Source organism: Hyperolius riggenbachi, chromosome 2 (genome assembly GCF_040937935.1).
Source record: "Hyperolius riggenbachi isolate aHypRig1 chromosome 2, aHypRig1.pri, whole genome shotgun sequence".
Lineage (NCBI taxonomy): Eukaryota > Metazoa > Chordata > Amphibia > Anura > Hyperoliidae > Hyperolius > Hyperolius riggenbachi.
The window spans coordinates 356335638-356363395 of record NC_090647.1 but is presented as its reverse complement, the minus strand read 5'-3'; positions in this window follow the sequence as shown (position 1 = coordinate 356363395).

The following is a 27758-nucleotide window of genomic DNA, read 5'->3' as shown; positions in this document are numbered from 1 at the left end:
AAAGAGGAACTGTTGCAAAAATCTTAAAATTTAAAGCACTAACAAATATGAAGTACATTTCTTCCTGAGTAAAATGAGCCATAAATTACTTTTCTCCTATGTTGCTGTCATTTACAGTAGGCAGTAGAAATCTGACATTATTGACAGATTTTGGACAAGCCCATCTTCTCGTAGGGGGGTTTTCAGGGTTTTCTTTATTTTTAAATGCAGTTAGTGAATGGCAGTTGCTCCGTCCAACTGCCAAAATAGTGTGCAGCGAGCAGAGAGGCTGGCCAGCATCTTTTTATAAAGATTTTTCAGGGTATGTATTTATAAAGAATAAAGGTTGTGCTGAGAATCCCCTATGGAGGGATGGACTAGCCCAAAATCTGTCGGTAATGTCAGATTTCTACTACTTACTGTAAGTGACAGCAACATAGGAGAAAGGTAATTTATGGCTCATTTTACTCAGGAAGAAAAGTACTTCTTATTTCTATACGTTTTAAACTTTAAGATTTTCGCGACAGTTCCTCTTTAAGTATTTCAATGATATCTGCAGTTTGAGCTGACCATGAAGTCTCCTGTGGAGATCTGTCAACTTCACAATCTGCAATGACCCTACATAGCTCAATACCTATGAACAACAAACACTCAACAAAAGATATAAGGTGATGATACAAAGGGCTGTGATCTGAAAACCATATCAGTGAACAAAGAACATTTGTCTTGCTCCAGCACTTACACAAACAGTGGCATTTGGTACAAGAAATCCTAAACTTCAGCTGTATTGGGGACAAAAGCGGCCATCTGCAATACTATCAGATCGAGCAAAGCTACCTGAGGTGTCAGATTTCTATAAGAGACTTCTGCACTGTTATTCTGAGAGAGAAGAGGTAAACTCTCTCTCTCTCTCTATAGATATATATATATATATATGTGTGTATATATATATATATATATATATATATTTTCTGCATTCTAAGAATGTACATGTAATTCCCACAATTTAGACAATAAATCCCTATGCAAAACAATATGAATTATTATATTATTATACATGTTTTCTGCTAAAGCTATTCCAGCTGTCTACCAGCAGGTCACGTTACAGGTCACACTATATTGGATCTCTGCAATGTGCTGTCAGCACAGATGTCAGCTGCAGGCCAAACCTTTGTGGAGTATTAAGGGGCCTATTTACATAAAATGGAGATCTTTAAAAGATTAACATTTTAATGCTTATTATTATTATTTTTTATTTATATAGCGCAAACATCTTCTGTGGTGCTGTAATTAGTACAAAGAAAAAAAATAGTGGGGAACATAGACCCACGAGAGGTTCAAAACTCTGTATAATCAAGACATTCAACAAAACAAACACAGACATATTGATGAGTGGTTTGAGACGTCACCAATGCTGGTGCATGTTCATATGATAAATTATATCAGAATAAATACTAGGAGGTGGTCGCTGCCCTTGCAAGCATACAACCTATAGAGAGTAGAGGGTTATAGACATTAGGGAAGGAGACACAGGGATTAGCGGATGAGGCAGTAAACCTCCAATCAGGGCCAGTTCTAGACTTTTTGCCACCTGAGGCAAACTTGTGAGGATGCCGCCCCCCTGATAGGTAGTATAATTGCCCCCAGTATAGATAGCCTGGAGGGGGTAGCAGCTAGGAAGGGGGAGCAGCGGACACAGTGTGGGGAGGGGGGCCAGACCCCCCCTCCCTCACTGTGGGCTCCCTCATCCACACTCCCCCTCCAGCTATGTGCCCAGCATTACTTTCAGAGAGGAGCGGGGAAGCAATTTCTCACCTCTTTCTGCTCCAGGCGTTGCGTTCCACCTCTTGTGTCACTTCCTGCAGTGCCACCGACTGTACTGCAGAAGTACAGTGGGCGACATTGCAGGAAGTGATGTGTGGAATGCAATGCCTGGACCGGAAGGAGGTGAGTAATTGCTTCACTCCTCCTCCCTGACGGTAATGCTGGGCAAATAGCTGGAGGGGAAGCGTGGACGGGGAAGCCCCAGGTGAGGGTGGGGAGGTCTGACCCCTCTCCCCACTGCTGTGCCCACTGCTCCCCTTTCCTGGCTACTACTCCCTCCAGCTCGGTGGCCCTCCACCCATGGTCAGGCAGGTGCCGCACCCCAACTTCCACCGCCTGAGGAATCTTCCTCACCCTGCCTCATGAGCGGCCCGGGGCTGTCTCTAATGCTACCTATAGCAAATTATAGGCTTATCTGAACAGGTGTGTTTAGTGTACTGCCAGTTTTACAAATAAATGAATGGGGCTTTTTTCTCTAGCAATCAGGCAAGAAAAGAAGCAGGGAGTGTAATTAGAGTACTGCTTCACACTGACACACCATACTCACTGTGTACCGCACCGCAAACAGCTGTTTGCGTAGTGATGGCCGTGCTGGACTGGTGTGCAACATGGTCAGAGTGCAGGCCGTGGCGGTTTTCCAGCCCATATGGTCACCGGGCTGTGGTAGCTCAATGATAGAACAACAGTGACTGTCCAGCTGATCAAATGTGGTCTTACCACAATGAAGCAACGAACTTATTATCTTTGGTGTGCCACCCCCTCCCGAGACACTCATATAGCCGGCGGTCATTGCTTCATTGTGATAAGCAAGCCCCTTCACTGCGGCAAGGTAATGATAATGAAGGGGAATGGGCACATGTACATGCCTTTTGTTTTGTTGTTGCAGCCGCCCGCAGTGCAGCTAGAAAAATTAGGCAGGCATGTACTCGCACCAGAAAAATTAGTATAGCGGCCGCTGCTAGCAGCGGCCTTAAAAATTCAGGAATCTGCCTGGAGTCCTGGACCCTGTTGGTGGTGGTGGAGAAGGCAAGCGGCCTGCAGGCAGAGATGCTGTGTGTGCGGGGACTGACTTAGTCTTGGGGCAGGCAGTAGCCATCCGGGATCCATCCCTCATTCATTTTGATAAAGATGAGGTACTGAGCACTTTTGTGACTTAGGCGACTTCTCTTCTCAGTGACAATGCCCCCAGCTGCACTGAAGGTCCTTTCTGACAGGACGCTTGCGGCAGGGCAAGAGAAAAATCGGATGGCAAATTGGGACAGCTCTGGCCACAGGTCAAGCTTGCGCACCCAGTAGTCCAAGGGTTCATCGTCGCTGCTCGCAGTGTCTACATCCACACTTAAGGCCAGGTAGTCGGCTACCTGCCGGTCCAGGCGTTGGTGGAGGGTGGATCCCGAAGGGCTACGGCGAGGCGAGGACTAAAGAATGTCTGCATGTCCGACATCACCATGAGATTGCTGGAGCATCCTGTCCTTGTCTGCGTGGACATGGGAGGAGGAGGATTACTGGCAGTGGTACCTTTATTGCGTTGTGCTGTCACATCACCCTTAAAGGGGAACTTCAGCCTAAACAAACATACTGTCATTAAGTTACATTAGTTATGTTAATTAGAATAGATAGGTAATATAATTTTTTACCCACCCTGTTTTAAAAGAACAGGCAAATGTTTGTGATTCATGGGGGCTGCCATCTTTGTCATGGGGGCAGCCATCTTTTTGGTTGAAAGGAGGTGACAGGGAGCAGGAGACACAGTTCCAACTGTCCTGTGTCCTGATAACCCCTCCCAGCTGCACACGCTAGGCTTCAAATCTCAAATTCAAAATGTTAAAAAAAAATGGCACCAAAACAGCAGAACGAGAGCAACAACATCAGAAATCCCATCATGCTTTGCACAGCATCAGGGGAAAAAAGCCCGGGCAGTTTTCTTCTGTGCAGCTAAAAATGAGGCTTGTATAAGAGAAACAAAGTTCTGATGCTGTGAAACTGTTAAAGAAACACCAGGGCTTTTCAGTGCTGCTGAGTCGATTTTTAGTCCGGAGGTTCACTTTAAACGCATTGTAAAGCAGTACAGATCATTCCCCTTGAGTTTTTTTATACGGGGGTTCCTCAACAGGCTGGACAACATGAAAGAGGCCATCTGCACAAAGTCGGATCCAGACGTACTATCCATCTCCTTTTGCTCTTCCTGAGTGACGTTACGTAAGTCCTCTTCCTCCCCCCAGCCACGAACAATACCACGGGAATGTGGAGCAGCACAAGCCCCCTGTGACGGCTGCTGCGGTTGTTCTTCTGCCACCGCCTCTTCCTCCTCCACAGAAACACCTTCCTCATCATCCGAGTCTGACTCCTCTTCTTCCCCACATGACTCCTTTTCTTCCTCCTCCTCCCCCCTCTGTGCTGCCGCAGGTGTTGAGGAAACATCTGGTTCGGATGAAAATTGCTCTCACAACTCTTCCTGCCGTAACTATTCTTCTTCACGCTCCTCCACAGCTTGATCCACCACTCTACGCACGGCACGCTCCAGGAAGTAAGCGTAGGGGATCAAGTCGCTGATGGTGCCTTCAGCGTGACTCACCAGGTTGGTCACCTCCTCAAACGGCCGCATGATCCTGCATGCATTTCGCATCGGTGTCCAGTTCGGTGGCCAGAACATCCCCATCTTCCCAGATTGTGTCCGTCTACTGTAATTGTACAGGTACTGGGTGACGGCTTTCTCCTGTTCTAGCAGGTGAGAGAACATGAGCAGGGTCGAATTCCAGTCGGGCTATCGCATATCAAGCATCTCACCGGCAAGTTGTTTCTCCGCTGAATGTCCGCAAAGCATGCTATGGCCATGTAAAACTGCCTGAAATGCCGACACAACTTCCTGGCCTGCTTCAGGACGTCCTCTAAGCCTGGGTACTTTGACACAAATCTTTGAACGACCAGATTCAGCACATGTGCCATGCAGGGTACATGTGTCTGCTTTCCCAAATTCAAAGCGGAAAGGAGATTGCTCCTGTTGTCACACACCACGTTGCCGATCTTCAGCTGGTATGGGGTCAGCCATTGCTCCACCTCTTTGTTAAGAGCAGCCAGGAGAGCTGGTCCAGTGTGACTCTCCGCTTTGAGGCAAGACATGTCTAAAAGGGCGTGACATCGGCGTACCTGGCATGCAGCGAAGGCTCTGGGGAGATGGAGCTGCGTAGCTGTAGAGGAGGAGATGGCAGCACCACTAGAGTTGAACTGCCACTCAGGCAAGGAGGAGGATGACAGCGAACACATACTTCCAAACACCGCACTAGCCGAGGAGCTCAATAAATTCTATTGCAGGTTCGAGGCCGTACCAATCCACCCCGCAGATCAGGCGTTCACATCCTCTCTCAGGCATCCACTACCCTCCTCTCCTCCACACCCTGGTCTGCATGCCCCCCTCCCAGCACTGGCTACAGTCCAGGAGACCGATGTTCTAAAGCACCTCCGGAAGCTAAAGACAAGGAAAGCCTCAGGCCCGGACGGCATATCCCCATCCTGTCTGAAAACCTGTGCGGGTCAGCTAGCCCCGGTCCTCGCCTTCATTTTCAACAGATCCCTGGAGCTGGGCAAAGTTCCTTCCTGTTTCAAAAAAGCCGACATCATTCCAGTCCCCAAGAAGCCTGGAGTCATGGATCTAAATAACTTCAGACCGGTGGCCTTAACTCCAATCATCATGAAGACCTTCGAAAGACTGGTCCTATCCCATCTGCAGAACCACACTGATCCACTACTGGATCCTCTCCAATTCGCATACAGGGCCAACCGATCTGTGGATGACACCATCAACATCATTCTTGCACACATCACTGAACACCTGGATAAACCCAAGTCATATGCCAGGATCCTCCTCCTGGACTTCAGTTCCGCATTTAACACCATCTGTCCGAACATTCTGCATGACAACCTGGAACGACTTGGTGTTGATCCCACCCTCCGTGCCTGGATCAAAGACTTTCTCACTAATAGGACACAGCTAGTTAGACTTGGCGACTGCTCCTCCAGTGCAAGAACCACCAACACTGGTGCACCGCAAGGGTGTGTACTATCGCCGCTGCTCTTTTCCCTGTACACAAACAGCTGCACCTCATCTGTGGACACGATCAAGGTCATTAAGTTCGCGGATGATACCACCATTCTAGGTCTAATCGGTGAAGATGGCGAGCTTGAATATCACCGCGAGATTAAGCGGACCCTCGAGAGAAACAGTCTGAAGCAGCTCGCCCTCTACTCTCACTATTGCAGGCACACAAGTGAGTGTAATGGCCAGCGGAGCCTGCCTTATATAAGGGGGGGGAGTGGCTCCAGGACTAACTGTAGCCTGATTGGCTACAATGTGCCTGCTGACTGTGATGTAGAGGGTCAAAGTTGACCCTAATGGAGCATTATGGGTGAATCAAACTTCTGGGAAAGTTTGCCTTTGCCGGTGAAGGTGAACCACCCAAAGTTAACCTGGAACCGTTCGCCGGCGAACCGTTTGGGCCATCTCTAATTGTGATAAGTAGTGATAAAGTTATAGGCTAATGAATGGGAGGTGATACACACACACACACACACACACACACACTGTATAATTGTTGTGTTCTTACACACCACACCACAAAAAGCAACAACAAAAATTCAGTACAGCAGGGTCAATGTCAGTCTTCAAAGGGACCTTTGTGGTCAGGAAGAGTCCTCAGAAGGACTATGGGGGGGGGGGGGGGGTAAACTGCAAGCAGCAAAGCATCTAGGAAGCGGCTACACAGCACAATACACAATACCGCCTATCTATCACTCTCCTTCTATCTGCAGAAGCAGCTCTTCTCCATGCTCCTTGTTGATTGTAGAATATCACCTGATAATGGATTCCATCTTAGAAAAGGGATGTAATGGGCCTGATTCACAAAGCTTTTTCACCAGTTTTCCTCTATTTTTAACTTATCTATGTTAATTTTTCAAAGTAAAAGTAATATTGAAATGAAGTTAATCAGGAACAATTTACTTTGAGTAATTATTTTGCTTGAAAATGTTCTGAAAGGTTATTTTTATAAATTAGGTGATAAATAAGTGATTTATGAGAAGTGTTGTGAACAGAGCCCAATGTGATTAAGAATATCAATCAATAAACACAGATAAAAAAAATAAGGCTATGCGTTTGCACATTTGCTAAAAATGTGGTTATAATAGAAAAGGCGTTGAAGGGCAATTCAAAATATAAAATATCAATCAATTAACTCGGAAATGGACTTTTGCACAACCACAGAATAAAAAAAATATTTCAATGTAATAACTAAATGCACACTGATAATTATTTTACAAGCTATTCAAAGCATATCATTTAATGTTAAGGAGCATTTTAGTACTTTCTTTAACCTATTAGTAGGAAACAATATTAGGTGTAACAAAGGTCATATACTCATATTAACACATGTTGTAGATCAAAAAACAGTGTCAGGAGTTCAGTAACCCCAGAAAGGCACAGTGTCACACTTAGGGAAGATTCCAGACATATTTCATGGGATGTTAATTACTGTTGTCAGAGGTAACATATATCAATAAGATTTAAAGGGGTATGACACCTTTGTAGCAGGTTCAGGCAAGACAAAATGAATGAGAAACTTGTGTGGTCTAAACATTCGAAACAAGGTCACAGTAATTAGAGAAATTTGTAAAGATAAGAATGTAAATAAGATCTCATATAGATTCCATCATGTGGAAAAATATGGAGGAAGACTGAAGGCAGAAAATGTCCAGGTGGCCTCAAGTTTTGGTGATGATTTGTGGGATGGTGTCTTCATTTATTCTAAGGACCTGCATATAAAATTATATTTTTGGCTGCCTTTTAGCATCTAACTGATGGACTTATACATTTTCAAATTTTCCATACAAACAAAAGTTCTGTCATCAAAAACACTGCCAGGAATAATTTTTAAGTTTTAATGTAAACAATTAAGTTACAGCAAATAAATGCAAATTTATGATGAAAAATAGTATGCACTTCCAACTTGTATTTCTTAAGATTACTTGGCCTCCCACTGCCCATTATTAAGCGGACTACATTAAAAAGCCCAACTTAGGGCCTGTTTCCACTACACGCAGATTGGATGCAGAATGGTTGCAGAAAAACTGACTCCAATTAGTGCCTATGGGCCTATTTCCACTAAATGCGGATTTTCTGATGCAGATTTTCCCATAGGCATTCATTGGAGTCAGTTTTTACATAAGATAAAGTATCAGTTTTTTGTTATTGTCTATGTTCCCACCACTTCCTTATTATATTTATTATTATCATCGTCATATATTATTATTATTTATATAGCACTGACAAGTCAGACTCCTGGGGCTTGATTCACAAAGCAGTGCAAACTGTTTAGCACGGGTGTGCTAAACAGTTAGCACGTGAAGTGCTTTTCGCGGACTTTTGCGCGCGCAAAGTGCCGCGATTCGCGCGATGCAGACTTTTGCGCGCGCAATTTGCCGCGATTTGCGTGATCGCTGACTTTTGCGCCCACAATTTGCCGTGATTCGCGTGAATCGTGGCAAATTGCACGCGCAAAAGTCCGCAACTTCACGTGCTAACTGTTTAGCACACCCGTGCTAAACGGTTTGCACCGCTTTGTGAATCAAGCCCCTACTGTCCCCCAGAAGTACTCATGAGCTAATTCCTACCATAGTCATATTTTCATTTGTCTTTTATAATCTATTGCCAATGCTCACCAGGTTATCTTGGGGATGTTGGAAGAAAGCAGAACATCCAGAGGAATCCCGCTCAAAAACAGGCAGAATACACAAACTCCATGCAGATAGTGTCCTGACTGAGATTGTAACCTGAAATTCAAACATATCACTTTGAAAAATATTTTTCTTGTTTAGGATGTCTCCCATCAAATCCGGGATTTTAGGCAGTAGCCACAACCCATGCCTTCCTCTCACTATTTTAATTGCATGAAAAACATTTATCAAACAAGGGAATATGTTAAATGTAACAAATTATCTTCAACTTGACCCTAAATAATTTTCAAAAGCATGGCAAAGGAAAGACAAGAGGGTGGCATGTTACCTCATATCACCAATAAATAGTGTTAATGGTAAATAAGGTCTCTGGTTTTGGGACAAACCACAAAAATAAAGATAGAAAACTAAAAACATAAACATAAAAATAAGGAATAACCAAGAAAAAGCAAAAAAAAAAAAGTGAATCCTGAGAGTCAGAAATCATGCTGTGAAATCAGATGCTAATGGAGGGAAAAGGGAAGAAAAGGGGAAAAAGAAACACCATATATATTGTCATTCCTACGTGGTAGGTGTCTTTCTCAACCTCTCCTTTACAAGAAATCTGGGAGCCTGAAGGTTCCGGACATTGCAATCATCTCTGATGTTGTTCCTGGAATCTGTAGTAGACAGTCTCACAAGCTGCTAGTCCTCAAATGGTTATTAGGAAATTACACATTGCTCAGATTCAGAAAAGTTAGTTATTTTATAGTTATATAGCTCTCTTAACCGCTATAATACCACCAACACTACATTCTGAAACCAGCCTAGCATGTACCATTATGATATATCCTAGAGAAAAATGAGCTTGCTTAAGGATGTGTAGTATGTCAAAAGCCAACTCACATTGGCCAGGAATAAAACACAGTCTCTGTGGCACAATTGGTTAGCGTGTTCGGCTGTTAACTAAAAGGTTGGTGGTTCAACCCCACCCAGGCATGGCCTTGCCTTTTGTGTTCAACAGTTGTCCGAAGAGAACCCCAGATAGCCACGTAGATTCATCTCTCTCTCTCTCTCTCTAGTAGGGATGGTCACCGCTTTCCGCGGAATTGTATTTTCCGCAATTGTGGGCAGAAATTGGTCATTCCATTCCGTTTGGTCGGAAATTCTGCTGGTATCCGTTGATGCCATTGAAGTGAATTTTCAGCTTAAAACCATCAAGTCCTAGAGAGAGGGAGAGAGCAAGCTCATTTTTCTCTTGGGTATATCACAATGGTACATGCTAGGCTGGCTTCAGCATGTAGTGTTGGTGGTGGTATAGCGGTTAAGAGAGCTATCTACCATGCACTCAGACATGGGTTCAATTCCCGGCCAAGGTATGTGTAAGCTGGCTTTTGAAAGCCTACAAATCTTTAAGCAAGCTCATTTTTCTCTAGGATATATCATAATGGTACATGCTAGGCTGGTTTCAGAATGTAGTGTTGGTGGTGGTTTAGCGGTTAAGAGAGCTGTCTACCATGCACTCAGACCTGAGTTCAGTTCCTGGCCAAGGTATGTAAGCTGGCTTTTGAAAGCCTACAAATCTTTAAGCAAGCTCATTTTTCTCTAGGATATATCATAATGGTACATCATGCTAGGCTGCCTTCAGCATGTAGTGTTGGTGGTGGTATAGCGGTTAACCACCCTGGCGTTCTGATTAAATCGCCAGGGTGGCTGCGGGAGGGTTTTTTTTAAATAAAAAAAAACTATTTCATGCAGCCAACTGAAAGTTGGCTGCATGAAAGCCCACTAGAGGGCGCTCCGGAGGCGTTCTTCCGATCGCCTCCGGCGCCCAGAATAAACAAGGAAGGCCGCAATGGGCGGCCTTCCTTGTTTTGCTTACATCGTCGCCATAGCGACGAGCGGAGTGACGTCATCGACGTCAGCCGACGTCCTGACGTCAGCCGCCTCCGATCCAGCCCTTAGCGCTGGCCGGAACTTTTTGTTCCGGCTACGCTGGGCTCAGGCGGCTTGGGGGACCCTCTTTCGCCGCTGCTTGCGGCGAATCACCGCAGAGCGGCGGTCGATCAGGCAGCACACGCGGCTGGCAAAGTGCCGGCTGCGTGTGCTGCTTTTTATTTCACGAAAATCGGCCCAGCAGGGCCTGAGCGGCAGCCTCTGGCGGTGTTGGACGAGCTGAGCTCGTCCAGACCGCTCAGCAGGTTAAGAGAGCTATCTACCAAGCACTCAGACCTGGGTTCAATTCCCGGCCAAGACCTTCTTTCAATTCCCAGCCAAGGTATATAAGCTGGCTTTTGAAATTCTACAATTCCCTGAAGGATGAGACCCTCCTCCCTCCGGAGGGAGAGAGAGAGGGAGAGATGGAGGAGAGGAGGGAGACACTGCCTGATGTTGTAAAGCAGTGTAGGCCTGTAATTGAACATTGAATGATATTTGTGACCTTTAAATAGGGGTTTATGTGAAATCTAGATTTTTGCCTGGGACTTTTGATGTGCATTTCACTCAATCATGTCTGCCTCCAGGTATTAGATCCCTTGAAACATGTTTTCTATCATTTTTCCATCAGGTAGAAATTTTTCTAAAATTTTAAGTTCGCCTCCCCATTGAAGTCTATTGCGGTTTGCAAACTTTTCCGACATCTCTATGTATGAGCCTTAATACAAACTACTTATATGTTTCTTGAGAAGATAGATATACAATTCTATTTTCAGTTTTATTGCTATGTAAAATGTAAATAAAATAACAACAGCAGGGCTGGATTTACCATAAGGCACTGTAGGCCCGTGCCTACAGGCACCTGATGATGGAAAGGCGGCTCACTCTCTTCTCTCAGTGCAGTCCTCCCTCCTTCCCTATGCAGAGTTCTGATGAGAGTGTAAATAAGAGGTTACTCACCCTGCTCTCCATATTCCACTGACAAGCTTTCCCTTCGCTAAGGGGTATCTCTAGCTACTTAATACTGAGGTTCCTCTAGCTACCTAATACTTGGGGGCACCTCTATGTACTTAATATTGAGGGTACTTCTGGCTACCTAATGCCAAGGGATACCTGTAGCTACCTATGACGTGCAAGGGAAGTAAGGGAGAAGAGACAGCTGGGACAGCCAGCACACTTGTCGTGCGGTTTGGTGGGGGTTTGTCGGTTCATGGAGGGTGAAGTCTAATGGCCCATACTCACGAGCTACAAATGTCGCCGCAACCGCGTGGCGCGCGTGTGTTGTGGCAACAAACATTTTTTGCAAATCACTTTAAATTTGAAGCCAGAAAAACATTTTAAAAAGGCGTGACAGGAATAAGTTTACCACTGAGTTGTGTCCCCTATTTTAAACTTTTTAGCATTTTGCTATTGAAAAGTACTATCACAATTATTTTAAGTATTTTCTTGCTTGCTGATGATTTAAAGGGAATTTAATGGACAAGTTGTGAAAATATTACCTAGAAGAAAACTTTTGCTTACTTTTATTGAAAGTAAAATGTTTTGCAATTCTTATCTAATAGAAGATTCCAGCGGTTCAGCAGTTATATTATTTATGTATAGTGGTGGTGCTACACTGGGGACAGCTGAGGAACTGCTACCCTCCCCCCACCCAAGGAAATCAGTGTGCCCCCCCCTAGGTGCCTCCCTTTCTGAGTAACATACAACTGTTTCCAGGCTCCAGAAGCGTGCACTGAACAGGATAGTGTCTGTAAAAAAGCTCTCCATGAGCCAGAGTCTATGTAGAGGTTAAGTAAACAAATGGTCTTATCTATTTGCCACAAATACATCACAATCCCTGCAAGCTCCCTTGTAATTAAATATCTGAATGACAGTTATAATTGCAAAAAAAACTCTTTACTGCCTTCTATATATTCAATGTATGTAAAGCCAATACATGGTATCATCTAACTTAGCCAATAAATGGCATCATCCTGATTCAAAACTCTGTAAAATAAAAAAAGCTCTCTGCCGGGAATGCTCATCTCAACAGAACCTGAAACAAACATGCAGCTTATCTTGTCAGATTTTTGTCAGAAATATCTGATTTGCATGCTTGTTCAGGATCTACAGCTAAAAGTATTAGAGACAATCATCAGGACAGCCAGGCAACTAGCACTATATAAAAAGAAATAAGTATGGCAGCCTCCATGTGCCTCTCATTTCAGATTCCCTTTAATAGATTAGATGTGTGACATGCTAAACATATCAAGTTGAAAAGAAATCAAGCACAGACAAGAGAACAGAGATAAAAAAAAATATTCATAAAGTTGTACATCATTGAGCTCTATAAAGTGGTGGCTGGCAACACTTCAATACATTTTCAAACTGAATTTTTTTTTTTGAAATTTGTTTGATATCAAATGGCAAAAGTATAAACCATCAACCTTGTTCAGATTAGAGACAACAGGCAATTTCTCAGTGGATAACAGTACAAGTCTATCATCCGCACCAGAGTGTGGTTGAAACTTCTGGCAGTGGTCATTCTGTAGTTAGTCAGGTGTGGCTACACCCTGTCAGTGGCGGGCACTGCACACTCAGGAAACAAAGTAATTGATAGCTTGGGGGTCAGAAAGGTTATGCCAAGTAAGAGGACAGTTAATTTGGGGCTTCACATTGGGATCCATTTGTCTAAGGGCTAAGATATGAGTTAGTTAACAACAGCTGAGGCCACCGTATCCCCCCCATCTTCCCCTCCCCCAGGTGTAAAAGTCTATGAGCCTGCATGGTATGTAATATCTGTTGAAAACAGTTAACATACTGTAATAGATTATTGGTGGGTATTATTTTACCCTGTCATGTGCCCAAATAGGCCCCACCAGCCAGCCATTGTGTCCCCATGTTCCTCCCCCCCCCCCCCCCCAAAAAAAAAAAATTGAAACTGGAGCTGCCACTGGAAGGCACTGTACAACAGACTACTGGGTGTAACAATACAATATAATCAACACAACTGTTAACAATGCAAGACAATGGTGGATACAGCTGAGCTGATGCAATGAACAAAGCAGCTACACATTTTTACACAAGATATGGAAGACATGTGCACATGTTACAGCATTGAGAGACAGAAGGGGAAAGAAGGGGAAAGAGGGGAAAGAGAGCCCTGGCCAAAAAGCCTTAAAGGCAAAATATTTAAGGGATGGGACAGTAGGTGAAGGGATTCTGTGTATGAGATGGTAAAAAATGATGGTCAGTGACCAAAATTGCTTAGGTAGGACAGTATGCTTACCTAAAGATTTCAGAATTTGCCTAATAAGGGAAAATGTGGATAAGTGGTTGGATATGTTAAGGAAGGGAGTTTCAGAGGAGGGAAGAGGATCAAGGGAAGTCTTGTAAAGGGGAGTGAAAAGAGGTGACCAGGAGGAAGACAAGGGAATGTTGTTTTGGGTCTTCTAAGTCGTATTTTAGATTGAAAAATGTGTCAAATGTTTTCAAATAGTGTAATTATTCTTTTGGGTCTGTTTCCACTACACACAGAATGGATGCAGAATGGATGCAGAAAAACTGACTCCAATGAATGTCTATGGACCTGTTTCCACTAAATATATATATATAATACTAAATATACATATATAATATATACATACAGTATATCAGTATATATATATACAGTCCAGGGGGGTCAACAGTCCAAGATATGTATATGTATGCATGCAACTGGGGTTGCCCAATTCCCACAAGAATAGATAAAGATCAGACAGTTGCAGCATACTGCTCTTTATTGAGCTCACAAAGTTTATACAGGCATAAGTACTGCCTGTATAAACTTTGTGAGCTCAATAAAGAGCAGTGTGCTGCAACTCTCCATCTGATCGTTATATACAGTGGGTTGCAAAAGTATTCAGCCCCCTTGAAGTTTTCCACATTTTGTCATATTACTGCCACAAACATGCATCAATTTTATTGGTATTCCACATGAAAGACCAACACAAAGTGGTGTACACATGAGAAGTGGAATGAAAATCATACATGATTCCAAACATTTTTTACAAATAAATAACTGCAAAGTGGTGTGTGCATAATTATTCGCCCCCCTTTGATCTGAGTGCAGTCAGTTGCCTATAGACATTGCCTGATGAGTGCTAATGACTAAATAGAGTGCACCTGTGTGTAATCTACTGTCAGTACAAATACAACTGCTCTGTGAGGGCCTCAGAGGTTGTCTAAGAGAATATTGGGAGCAACAACACCGTGAAGTCCAAAGAACACACAAGACAGGTCAGGGATCAAGTTATTGAAAAATTTAAAGCAGGCTTAGGCTACAAAAATATTTCCAAAGACTTGAACATCCCACGGAGCACTGTTCAAGTGATCATTCAGAAATGGAAGTAGTATGGCACAACTGTAAACCTACCAAGACAAGGCCATCCACCTAAACTCACAGGCCAAACAAGGAGAGCGCTGATCAGAAATGCAGTCAAGAGGCCCATGGTGACTCTGGACGAGCTGCAGAGATATACAGCTCAGGTGGGAGATTCTGTCTATAGGACAACTATTAGTCATGCACTGTACAAAGTTGGCCTTTATGGAAGAGTGGAAAGAAGAAAGGCATTGTTAACAGAAAGCATAAGAAGTCCAGTTTGCAGTTTGCCACAAGCCATGTGGGGGACACAGCATCCATGTGGAAGAAGGTGCTCTGGTCAGATGAGACCAAAATGGAACTTTTTGGCCAAAATGCAAAACGCTATGTGCGGCGGAAAACTAACACTGCACATTACTCTGAACACACCATCCCCACTGTCAAATATGGTGGTGGCAGCATCATGCTCTGGGGTGCGTCTCTTCAGCAGGGACAGGGAAGCTGGTCAGAGTTGATGGGAAGATGGATAGAGCCAAATACAGGGCAAACTTGGAAGAAAACATCTTGGAGACTGCAAAAGACTTGAGACTGGGGCGGAGGTTCACCTTCCAGCAGGACAATGACCCTAAACATAAAGCCAGGGCAACAATGGAATGGTTTAAAACAAAACATATCCATGTGTTAGAATGGTCCAGTCAAAGTCCAGATCTAAATCCAATCGAGAATCTGTGGCAAGATTTGAAAACTGCTGTTCACAAACACTGTCCATCTAATCTGACTGAGCTGGAGCTGTTTTGCAAAGAAGAATGGGCAAGGATGTCAGTCTCTAGATGTGCAAAGCTGGTAGAGACATACCCTAAAAGACTGGCAGCTGTAATTGCAGCAAAAGGTGGATCTACAAAGTATTGACTCAGGGGGCCGAATAATTACGCAAATCCCACTTTGCAGTTATTGATTTGTAAAAAATGTTTGGAATCATGTATGATTTTCGTTCCAATTCTCACTTGTACACCACTTTGTATTGTTCTTTCACGTGGAATTCCAATAAAATTGTTGCATGTTTGTGTCAGTAATTTGACAAAATGTGGAAAATTTCAAGGGGGCCGAATACTTTTGCAACCCACTATATATATATATATGTATATGTATATATATGTATATGTATATATATATATATATATGTATATATATATATATATATATATATATATATATATATATATATATATATACAAAAATATCCTGAAAATATACAAACACACTATGTTTCTATAAGTGAGCTATACTATTGGTAATGTACCTCGGTGTGTACTGTACTGTAGTACTGCGTGTACTCGGTAATACAATTCTGACAACATAAAAGCTGAGTGAATATTACTAATTGGAGTATGGAGAGATAAGTTGGCTGAAAGTGAAAAGCTATAAACAATGTTAAGAAAAAAGAGGTAAGGATGGCACAAATACAAATAGGTATGAGGAATGATGTAGTGTTGGCAGTTAGTACCTGGCAGTGTAGAAACCAAAGGAAAATATTGTGGGATTATATCAATATAGCTGCCAGGAGTGCAGCCAACAGTATCTCAAAAGTAAAGAGCACACAAAATCACAGAAATCTACAATGGTTGCAGCTACCATGCAAGCAGTACATGCAACCAACCTGATATTCTGCTGTATATTTTGTCCTTCAAAGGCACTACGTTTAGTTTGCATTGATGCACTATATTGCCAAATACACTACTACTTTTTATATTTATAAACTTTTTTTTACATCATAAAAAAGCATTGGTGTGCTACATTCATTTATTTTTATAGAGATTCTATTGTAGTGTTTATGGCACCATGTATGTCAGCACCCATCACAGTATGTTTATTGCTGAATTTCCTGCCTTCAGGTCTGCGTATGTTTCCCTCATTTTCTATGAGAGAGGTTTCAGATCCTCAGCTACCAGCACTAGATATGGACTCTTAGAAAACTTCTTTCAGAGAGTAGCTTGGCAATGCTCCATTTTATATTCATTTTTAGAATGTTGTGCAAATTTACATTTGAAGTCTAAAAATCATTATAAATGTAAACATCTGTGCTAGTTTAGCTATATAGGTCCACAGCAGTAAAGTTCTCCTTCACACAGTATATCATCATCCTCATCAGTGTTTTAGATGGGGTCCATTGGTAGTCATGGAGAAAACTGAAGACATAACAACAAAAGATTGTTATTAGTTAATACCCTTAAAGACTGAACAAGATTTCCTTGCAAACTTTTATAAATGAACGCTCCTTTTTCAGGCGTGATATAGATCTGCATCAGAACTGAATCAGTGTGTTAAGTGTAGAAAAGTGAAAATTGTGTGTTACATTTGGCAGTGCTGTCTGGTGTGTGTGTGTGTGTGTGTGTGTGCGTGCGTGCGTGCGTGCGTGCGTGCGTGCGACACACATAAAGGGGGTCTTGAAGGATAAGTTGGCTGAAAGCTCCTCCTCATCTTGTCTCGAATGCATCCTTTGCACTTCTCTCTCCTCATTGTTCCATTTAAATGTCCCCCTTCCTCAGACAAGTTGTCACAAACTAGGCCCTGCCATTTCCTGCCTACTGATGGCTGTATTAACTTGGACTTCTCTGGACATTTATTACTCCACCAGCAGGTGGCTCTGAGGTCTTAACATCATCCAGAACCTCCACCATCCACCAGTAGGGGGCCAGTTGCTAGTGCAAGGAACTGCATTTCCCTGTTTGGCCTCCGAGTCCGGGTGGCTTTACGTAAATACTAATTGCAATTGCTCACCACCAGCTGCATCCAGTGTTTTCTAATTGCATGGACTATTTCAGAACTGCCTCATCCTCCTGCTAATTGCCAGAAACCTGTAGTTACTTGCAGACCTGAGTCTCTGGCCATTCCTTGTACCTGTTACCTGATCTGAACCTGGTCCTTGATGTATCTGTGACTGAACTTGCTAACCTATTGCAGACTCTGCTCTCCTGTTTTGACTCTGCCTGCTCCTTTGATACTACGTATGTTTGTACATATCTGTATGTTGTATATATCTGTATATACATCTCTTGTATATTGTAAATAGATAGTTAGATAGTCAAGGTATTGGTTGAATGTATATGCACTGCTTGTCCTGGATTGTGGGAGATTCCTTGTATAGAACAGGCTCCATTCATAAATTACTCATCACCTAATTGATAAAGATAACCTTTTAGCACATTTTCAAGAAAAATAATCACTCAAAGTAAGTTGTTCCTGATTAACTTCATTTTAATATGACTTTTCTTACCATAATTATACTATATTTTGGCCCTTTGGGAGCTTAAAAAGTAACATATTTTAGGTGAAAACAGAGGAAGAAAGGTGAAAAAGCTTTGTGAATCATGCCCATTGTGTATTGGAGCGAATGCAAGTGGTTTGCACTTAATTTGCATTTATGTTTGTATGCACGTTTTACACTATATTGCTTTGCAATAAAATCCTATTGCACACTATTGTTCTTATCTCAGTGTGAGTATCTCTGCAAACTGTGGTAATTTCCTGATTACCTGTTTCATAATCGTTACACAAGCCCAGCTATTGGAAAGCTGCTCAGACTTTACAGTTCACTTACAGCTCTCCCCTCTGCACTCCGGAATAACTTGCCTCTGTAATGCCACCACCATTACAAACACATAAAAAAGGAGAGAACAATCTTTTCATCGTAAACTATCCATTCAGGTAGAGCACTAAGTATCCAGCGCAGGAGACTTGGGCGCAGCCGGCGCCATTATAGGCCGTAATAGGAATTACGGCTATAGCAGCGCACAGAGTGTAACTTCATTGTCATCAGAAGACGGAGCTGAAGTTACATTTAAAACACTGTATTTCGGCTTCCAGCCATAGCTGATAGCCGAATTACATCATTCCCGACTATCCATGGCGGCCTGGAGGGGGAATAGTAATTAACACTGCCGGGAACTTGTGCAGCAGCAGGATCAGCCATATACCGGCTGCATACTGCGCCCAAGTCTCCTGGCGCCTATTCATCTTGTAAGCATTCAGGTTGTCTTACGGTCTAGTTACCCTATGTTAGTTTTGACATTTGTGTCTATTATCACTTTAAACCTACAGTTCCTGCTAGCACTTTCCAAGTTCAGTTTTCATGGCTCCTTTCTGAAGAAGACTTCCTAAGGTTTTATGTAAAACAAAGCATTTTGGATTAAACTGCTGATCTCTTAAAACCTAACTGGCAGTTTCTTCTGATTTGCTTGATACCACCTGGTTAAACCTAAAGGCTACTGAAAGAATTTTCAACAGAAAGATTACAGGGAAAAGGAACGATTTTGTATAAATGAGAAGCATTGTTTCTTCACAGTATAAACTACTTCATCAAACAAAAGAACCACAGATGATGCAAAAAGATGTTCAAAGAGCATTACTGTCTGAGACCACATTACAGGTTGGGGCTTGGAGAAACAATGAGCATGCATCTGATGTTAAACTGTGCATATACAGTATCTTCAAGTAGATTCATTTGCCATAGCAAAATCGTTGAATTAAATGTCTTACTTCATGCAGCCCTTGAAGACACAAACACTTCTGTAAGCAAACTTGCTGTACAGCCAAATAATCACTAAATAGCCTCTGGAATTATTATGGAGTTAAGAGGGACCTTACCCCAGAAAACAGAGGACTAGTTAACCTCCTCTGTGTTCAGTTTCTGTTGGATTTCTGTGCAAAAAGTCATCCAATTAATTTTTATAACCTCTTTTCCTGTAACTTAGCAAACTTTGTCAAGCAGGGGTCTAGTGTACATTTTGAGTCCAATAAAATCTTGAAAAACAAGATCAAAACTAAATGTCAAAATTACTCCCCAAAATCTCTGATCATTTATACAGTACTTCCAAGCTGCAGATGCTTAACCTGTTCTAATACAATAGAGATGATGGGCAGATTCGACCAAGAGACAAAGCCTTATCTAATCAAATCTGATTAGGGAGAGACTGGTCGGCTGCCCATACTCCGCAGGCTGATTCCCCCAAATGTACTCCCATGTGTGCATTTATACTTTACCTGTCCTGTGTCGCCCTCCGCGTGGTGCCCATTTGTCTTCGGAATCCCACACAGATTATTGTAGGTAGGTAGCCAGGTCTAGATGCCCCCCGTATAAGATAGCTATGTACAGGTGTCCCCCAGTATAGACTAGGTAGGTACAGGTGACGCTCAGTGTAGGGTAGGTACATACAGGTGTCACTTAGTATAGGCTAGTTAGGTGCAGGTATCCCCCAGAATAGGCTAGGTAGGTGCAGGTGTCCCCCGGTATAGACTAGTTAGGTGCAGGTGTCTCCCGGGATAGGCTAGTTAGGTGCAGGTGTCCCCCAGGATAGGCCAATTAGGTGCAGGTGTCCCCTAGGACAGGCTAGTTAGGTGCAGATGTCCCCCAGGAAAGGCTAGGTAGGTGTCACCCAGGAAAGGTTAGGTAGATGCACCCAAGGGTAGGCTGGTTAGGTGCCCCCCAGGATAGGCTAGTTAGGTGCAGGTGTCCCCAGGGAAAGGCTAGGTAAATGTCCCCCAGGAAAGGTTAGGTAGCTGCCCCCCCAGGATAGGCTGGTTACGTGCCCCTCAGGATAGGCTGGTTGGGTGCCCCCAGGATAGGCTGGTTAGGTGCCCCCTAGGATAAGCTAGTTAGGTGAAGGTGTCCCCAGTAAAGGCTAGGTAGGTGTCCCCCAGGAAAGGTTAGGTAGTTGCTCCCCAGGATAGGCTGGTTAGGTGCCCCCCAGGATAGACTGGTTAGGTGCCCCCCAGGATAGGCTGGTTAGGTGCCCCCCAGGATAGGCTAAGTAGGTGTCCCCCAGTATAGGCTAGCTAGGTACAGGAGCCCCCAGTATAAGTTTGCTAGGTGCAGGGGCTCCTGTACAATGTAGCCAGCATTAGTAATGTTAGGCAGAGTGCCCCCCACACCCACCCCCCAATCCCCCGCTAATCCTCCCGATGCAGCCGCTAGATACTTACTGAGCCATGTTCCCATGAGTGCTCCAGCCTGTCTGCAGAGCTCTGCATATCTTCCAGTAGTTATGCCTCTGAATGCATACATATAAAATATACATTTCCCCCTGAGTCAGGGCCGGTTCTAGATACAATGGGGGCCCGGGGGAAAAATAACTTGGGGCTCCCCTTCCCCCACTGGCCAGATCTACCCCCTTGCTCACTTGTCCTGACCCCCAGAAACAACACTTGCACTCCGCAATCCCCCCGCCCCACTGCCTTTGCCTCTATGGAAGCGCCGGTCCTGCCCTGAGTAAAATGCACTATAAATTACCATTTTTCTATATGGCTGTCACTTACAGTAAGTAGTGAAAATCTGACAAATCTGACAGATTTGGACTAGTCAATTTAAAAAAGCACTCACTGAATGGCTGTTGGTCAGTCCGACTGCCAAAATAGTGTGGAAATGAGTAGGGTGGATGGCCAACATCTTTATCTAGATTATTTCTTCAAGGGAGTGTTTTTCTAAAGAATAAAGGAAATACTGAGGATCTCCTATTAGGAGATGTACAAGTCCAATATCTGTCAGAACTTCCTACGTGATGGCAACATAGAAAAAATAATTTATAGTGCAATATACTCTGGATTTATTCTATGCATTTATTTAAATGTATTTTAAATTTTACACATTTTCCTGATAGTGGTCCTTTAATAACCTTTAATATTAAATAACAGATATTTGAAAATGTCTTAGACTTTGGTCAGATTTAGAATAGCAACATTGACCGAGTTAAAATAAAAATACCAAATTAGGTTAACATTAATGCTGCTAACATTTGTATAGTACACTGTCAGGCGCAATGCATTTGATGGCAGCAGAAGGCGCTCAATAGGCCACACTGCAGTGTTGGGGGTAGTGGCATAGCTAAGGAGCTATGGGCCACGGTGCAAGTTTTACATGGTGCCCCCCCCCCCCCCAAGCACTCTATACATAACAATTGATATGCAGCTGGTGATATATCACCCAATCCTGGGCCACAGCCTGCTGCCAGACAAGCATCCCCTGCTGACCTGCTTCATACACTTCACAGCCCTCTGTCCACAAATAACCTCAACACCCATCCTCGCTCCAACCTTATTTCCATCCATCCCACCCACAAACACATACTCCCCCTACCCTGCGGTCTCTGGAATGCCAGATCCGTCCGCAATAAACTTACAGCAGTCCACGACCTCTTCCTCTCCAAATCCCTCACCATCCTCGCATTCACTGAGACATGGCTCACCTCCTCTGACTCTGCCGCAGAGGCTGCCCTCTCCTACGGGGGGCTTCACCTCAGTCACACCCCCAGACCAGACAAAAGGACCGGGGGAGGGGTGGGTCTGCTCCTCTCACCATCCTGCACCTTCCGTGTCCTCACCCCACCTACCTCTCTACAATTCACATCATTTGAGGCCCACACCATCTGCCTCTACCACCCCCTCCCTGCCATTGTTGCGGTCTTATACCGCCCTCCGGGCTTCACCCCACAATTTCTCGATGACTTTGCCTCCTGGCTCCCTCACATCCTCTCCTCTGACCTCCCCACCATCATCCTTGGGGATTTCAATATTCCCATCGATGAAGCCCAGAGCTCCGCTGTGACCCGGCTACTCACCATTGCCAACTCACTTGGACTAGTACAACACGCCAACACCCCCACTCACACTGCAGGTCATACTCTCGACCTTATATTCACTAAATCCACCACCATTGCAGACCTTGACATCGCACCCTTTCCACCCTCAGACCATCACCTTCTCACCTTCAACCTCCTCACGGAAAGCACCTCCAAATTACCCACCCACCCACCTGGTCGATGGCAGCGAGACCTACGCAAGCTCAACCCTAGTGTCCTTGCTGACCCCCTCCATGCCCTCTCCTCCACTCTCCCCACCCTAACCTGTCCTAATCTTGCTGCAGCTCAGTATCGCCAAACTCTCTCATCAGCCCTAGAGAAAGCTGCTCCACCAATATTTCGCCGCCACCGACCCCCTAACCCCCAGCCCTGGCGCACTACCCATACTCGCAACCTCCAGAGGAAAACACGCGCCACTGAACGGAAATGGAGAAAAACTAGACTTAACCAGGATTTTCTACAGTACAAGACCAACCTGCTGCAGTTCCACACTGCCCTTGCTCATGCGAAGCAGGAATACTTTACCAAGCTCATCGGAGCACAAGCTTCCAATCCCCGGCGTCTTTTTGCCACTTTCAACTCCCTGCTTAAACCCACCCCCCACCCTCAGTTTCCTCCCTCTCTGCCACAGATTTAGCCACCCACTTCACCAACAAAATTGTCTCCATCCGCCAAGAAATATCCAATCTCCAATCTTTACCTCCCACCCCCTCCCAACCGGCTCCTCCTCCACCCTATCCTCCCCTCACAACCTTCACTCCTACTACCACCGAGGAAGTCAACCACCTACTGCAGACTTCCCATACCACTACTTCGCCACTTGACCCCATCCCTTCTGATTTACTCCAGCCTCACTTCACGGAATTGGCCCCAGTCCTCACTACCCTGTTCAACCTATCCACAGGCACCTTCCCCTCAGACTTCAAGCAGGCCACTGTACTACCCCTGCTCAAGAAACCCTCCCTCGACCCCTCGCTACCCTCCAACTACCGTCCTATCTCCCTCCTCCCCTTTGCCTCAAAACTCCTGGAGCGTCTGGTTCACAAACGCCTGACCCAGTACCTCAATGCCAACTTAATCCTAGACCCACTGCAATCTGGATTTCGGCCTGCCCACTCAACCGAAACTGCTCTCACCAAAGTGGTCAATAACCTTGCCTTAGCTAAAGCTGAAGGTAAATACTCCATTCTCCTCCTCCTTGACCTTTCAGCAGCTTTTGACACAGTAGATCATCCCCTACTCCTCCAGTCCCTCCAGTCCTTGGGCATTCACGATCTCGCCCTGTCCTGGCTTTCATCCTACTTCTCCAACCGCTCCTTCATGACCGCCTTCAATGAGTCCTCGTCCACCCCCAACCACCTCTCGGTGGGAGTCCCCCAAGGTTCGGTCCTTGGCCCCCTACTGTTCACCCTATACACATCCTCCATTGGCAAGGTTATCTCCTCCATGGGTTTTAACTATCATCTGTATGCAGATGACACCCAGATCTACCTCCACACCCCTGACATATCCACCACTACCATGGACAAGGTCTCCTCCTGCCTATCAGCCATCTCCTCCTGGATGTCCGCTAGGTTCCTGAAACTAAATCTAGACAAAACGGAATTTATGATCTTCCCACCCCGGCCATCCACGAACCTCCCAGATGTGCATGTCACTGTTAACCACACTACCATTCGCCCTACCTCTCAAGCCCGTTGTCTGGGTGTCACCCTGGACTCCGCACTCTCCTTCACTTCCCACATCCAAATCCTCACAAAGTCCTGCAACTTCCACCTTCGTAACATCTGTAAGATTCGCCCTTTCCTGACCTCTGCCACCACCAAACTCCTCATCCATGCCCTCATAATTTCCCGCCTTGACTACTGCAATGCCCTGCTGTCTGGTCTCCCTATGACCCGAACAGCCCCACTGCAGTCCATCATGAATGCGGCAGCCAGAATTATCCACTACTCCCATCGCTCCACCACGGCAGATCCCCTCCTAGAATCCCTCCACTGGCTTCCTATCCAGTCCAGAATCAAATTCAAGATACTGTGTCTGATCTACAAATCTGTCCACAAAACCTGTCCAACCTACATTTCCGATCTTACTCAGAGGTACACACCTAGCCACTCACTCCGCTCTTCCAATGAACTTCGCCTAACCGCCCCCCGCATCACCCAGTCCCATGCACGCCTCCAGGACTTCTCAAGAGCTGCTCCAACACTATGGAACTCCCTACCTCCACCCATTAGGGCAGCCCCCTCCTTCAACATCTTCAAGAAAGCCCTCAAAACTCACCTTTTCACTCTGGCCTATTACCCCTCACAAGTGCTCTAAACCTACAGCTGAACTCTGGTCCCCTACCGTTCAAGTCCTTACCTCTCCCTCTAGATTGTAAGCCTTTGGGCAGGGTCCTCCTCCTTTTGTGTCCTACCTGATCATGCACCTCCATTACTGTGAACCCATGCTAGGCCTCTTGAGTGAACCTAACTTGCCTAATCTCCATGCTCAATCCAGTGACTGACTAAGCATTACCTTGTACTCATACTGTGCTGTGTGATCTGGTTTTCTATTATTCCTGTATTGTCATATTGCTGTATGTCACCCCTAAGTATTGTCTGTAACCTAAATTAATGTTCAGCGCTGCGTAATATGTTGGCGCTTTATAAATACATTTAATAATAATAATAATAATAATATGGTGCAGCAAAACCTGCCAAGAATTTCCACAGCGCCAGTGGTGCATGAAGGGGGTGGGAAAAAGTTTATTAATGATTACTGCTATTTCAAGCATCTATAGAAATGATTATTACCAGTACAGGACCAATAGAGAGCTAATATTGTGCTTGAGGGAGGGCCCCCTGGGGCCCCTCTGGCCCAAGAGCCCGATGTGGTTGCTACCTCTGCACCCCCTATTGCTATGCCACTGGTTGGGCGGGGAGTCTTGTCTAAGTACTCCTTACTGAAGAAGTTCTGGCTTCATCAGGGATTCAAACCCTGGTCTCCTATGTCAAAGGTAACACTCATAACGAGTACACTGACTACTGTTGAATGTACTAAATGATAAGTTAGAGCTAACATATTGAGGTAAAGAATACACTTGGGCTATGAATTTAGGATGAAAAGGTTCATGGTTAGGCACAAGATTAAAGTTAGGGGTGTAGATGTTAGTTGGGAGAAAAGAGTTACTGTTAAGTAGGATTAAGTGTAGAAAGGGGTGTAATAGTTAGGTATAGGCTAGGGAGTGAAGGTAGGTCATGATCAGCAGAGAGACTAAACATGGGTGACAAATTTATACATTATTGGCCTACTCATTTTTACTAAAAATCCTGAACAGAGATGGCCCGACCTGTATTCTGCAAACTCCCGCTGTTCGCATTTGAGGCGAACAGCGAACATTTGGGGTGTTCGACCCGACCTCTATACATCATCATTAAGCTAAACTTTGACCCCTTACCTCACAGTCATCAGACACATGGCAGCCAATCAGCTAGCACCCCCTCCTGGACCCCCCACCCCCTATCAAAAAGCAGTTGCAGTGGCCATATTGGATTCATTCTCTGCTGACTGTTAGTGAGAGCAGGGTCAGACTTGCTGCAGATAGGTAGGGAAAGCATTAGCTAGGCCTGTGTTCTTGTTCCTCACCTGCTGTGAAAGCACCGCAAACAGGCCTTTTGAGCGCTAGCACATTGGTCTCCTGGCATCTGGCATGCCACAGTCCAGGTGTTAGACCCCTTTAAACAACTTTCCCATTACTTTTTTGGCTAGAAACAGTCTTTGTTGGTTTTAAAATTTGCCTGCCCATTGAAGTCTATGGCGGTTTCCTGGGTTCGCCTGTTCGCGAACATTTGCGGAAGTTCACGTTCCTCGTTCGCGAATGGAAAATTTGATGTTGCCAAAATCTCTAATCCTGTTACAAGCTAAATGACAATTGGATTCTTGTGTCAAAAATAATGTACACAGTTTGGATCTGGGTGAAGCAGTCCACTAGACAGGCACAGGTTTTAATCTGTTTGTCAGTATACTTTTAAGCAATTGAGATTTGGTTAAAAATATAACAAATAGTTTTCGGTAAGCAAAACTAGCTAAAATGAAAAGAAAAAGGAAAAAATACAATATGATCTGTGTTATTCTAACCACCTTTATAAATGACCCCATGTGAGCTTCTACAATGACTTCTGTAATAAAGCTATTATTTTACTTTGTTTTTACATCTGCACTTGCTTCTCAGTTTTTTATCCCTTTGGCAGGTCTCTGTTTTATTACAGTGTCTAATCAAACCATTGAGGAAGTCACATCTGTAATCTATGCATTAATGGCACTATATTGTTCTGCAAGCTTAGGAACAATGGACATTTAGCTTACATGCATGCAGGTGATACTTTATGAGATTCAGATTTTATTAAATCTATTGACAGCAGGGAAGGGCTGTGAGTAGCAAATGCTAATAGAGAACATATTTGCACAATGTGTTTCTTTCTCAAGCTTCTTCTTTTGCCTTCTTGCTCGTGGGTTGTGCATGTCTAGGAAAATACGTATTAAATCATATCAGTGTTTAAAGACTCAGATTGTAAAAAAAAAATGGATTGTGAGATATGTGTATGACTTTTAGTGCAAAATAGTACAAAATTTCTCTAAAGAAATTCAAAAAGTGGATCTTCTTCATGCTTATGCGTATATATACAAGAAGCATCTTGTACTTATGCAACTTACAGATTTTGTGCTTAAAGGGAATGGAAGCTTAAAAAAAAAAAAAAAATCAGCCGGATACTTACCTAAGGAGAGAGAAGGCTCTGGGTCCTATAGAGCCTTCCCACTCCTCTCACAGTCCCCACGTCCCAGTGCTGGCTCCCAGTAGCAGTATTCGACCAGTTTGGTAAAATACTGCTCTATTTGCCGCCAAAGGAGGCTTCAGAAGTATTCGGGAGCCCGAGTGCTCCCGGGACGGTCAGTCCCGTACTGCGGCTGCGCAAGCACACACTCTCTCACTTGCTCATGCAAGTACAGCACAGAGCCATCTGTCTTCGGAAGCACTCGGCTTCCGAAGACTTCCAAAGTTCCCTGTGGTGGGGGATTTAAATGGGGCGTTACAGGGGGCGGGGCTAGTAGTGGAATATCACCCAATTTGTAGTGGCTTGAGCCCCCCTCAGATTTGCAGTGTATAGGTAAGTAGGTAGGGTATCTAGGTATAGTTGCCCCCAGTATAGGTAGCTAATATAGTTGCCCTAGTATAGTTACCCCAGTATAGTTACCCCGTGTAGCTAGCATAGTTAGCCCAGTATAGCTAGTATAGTTGGCCCAGTGTAGCTAGTATAGTTAGCCCATAGTAAGCCCAGTGTAGCTAGTATAGTTAGCCCAGT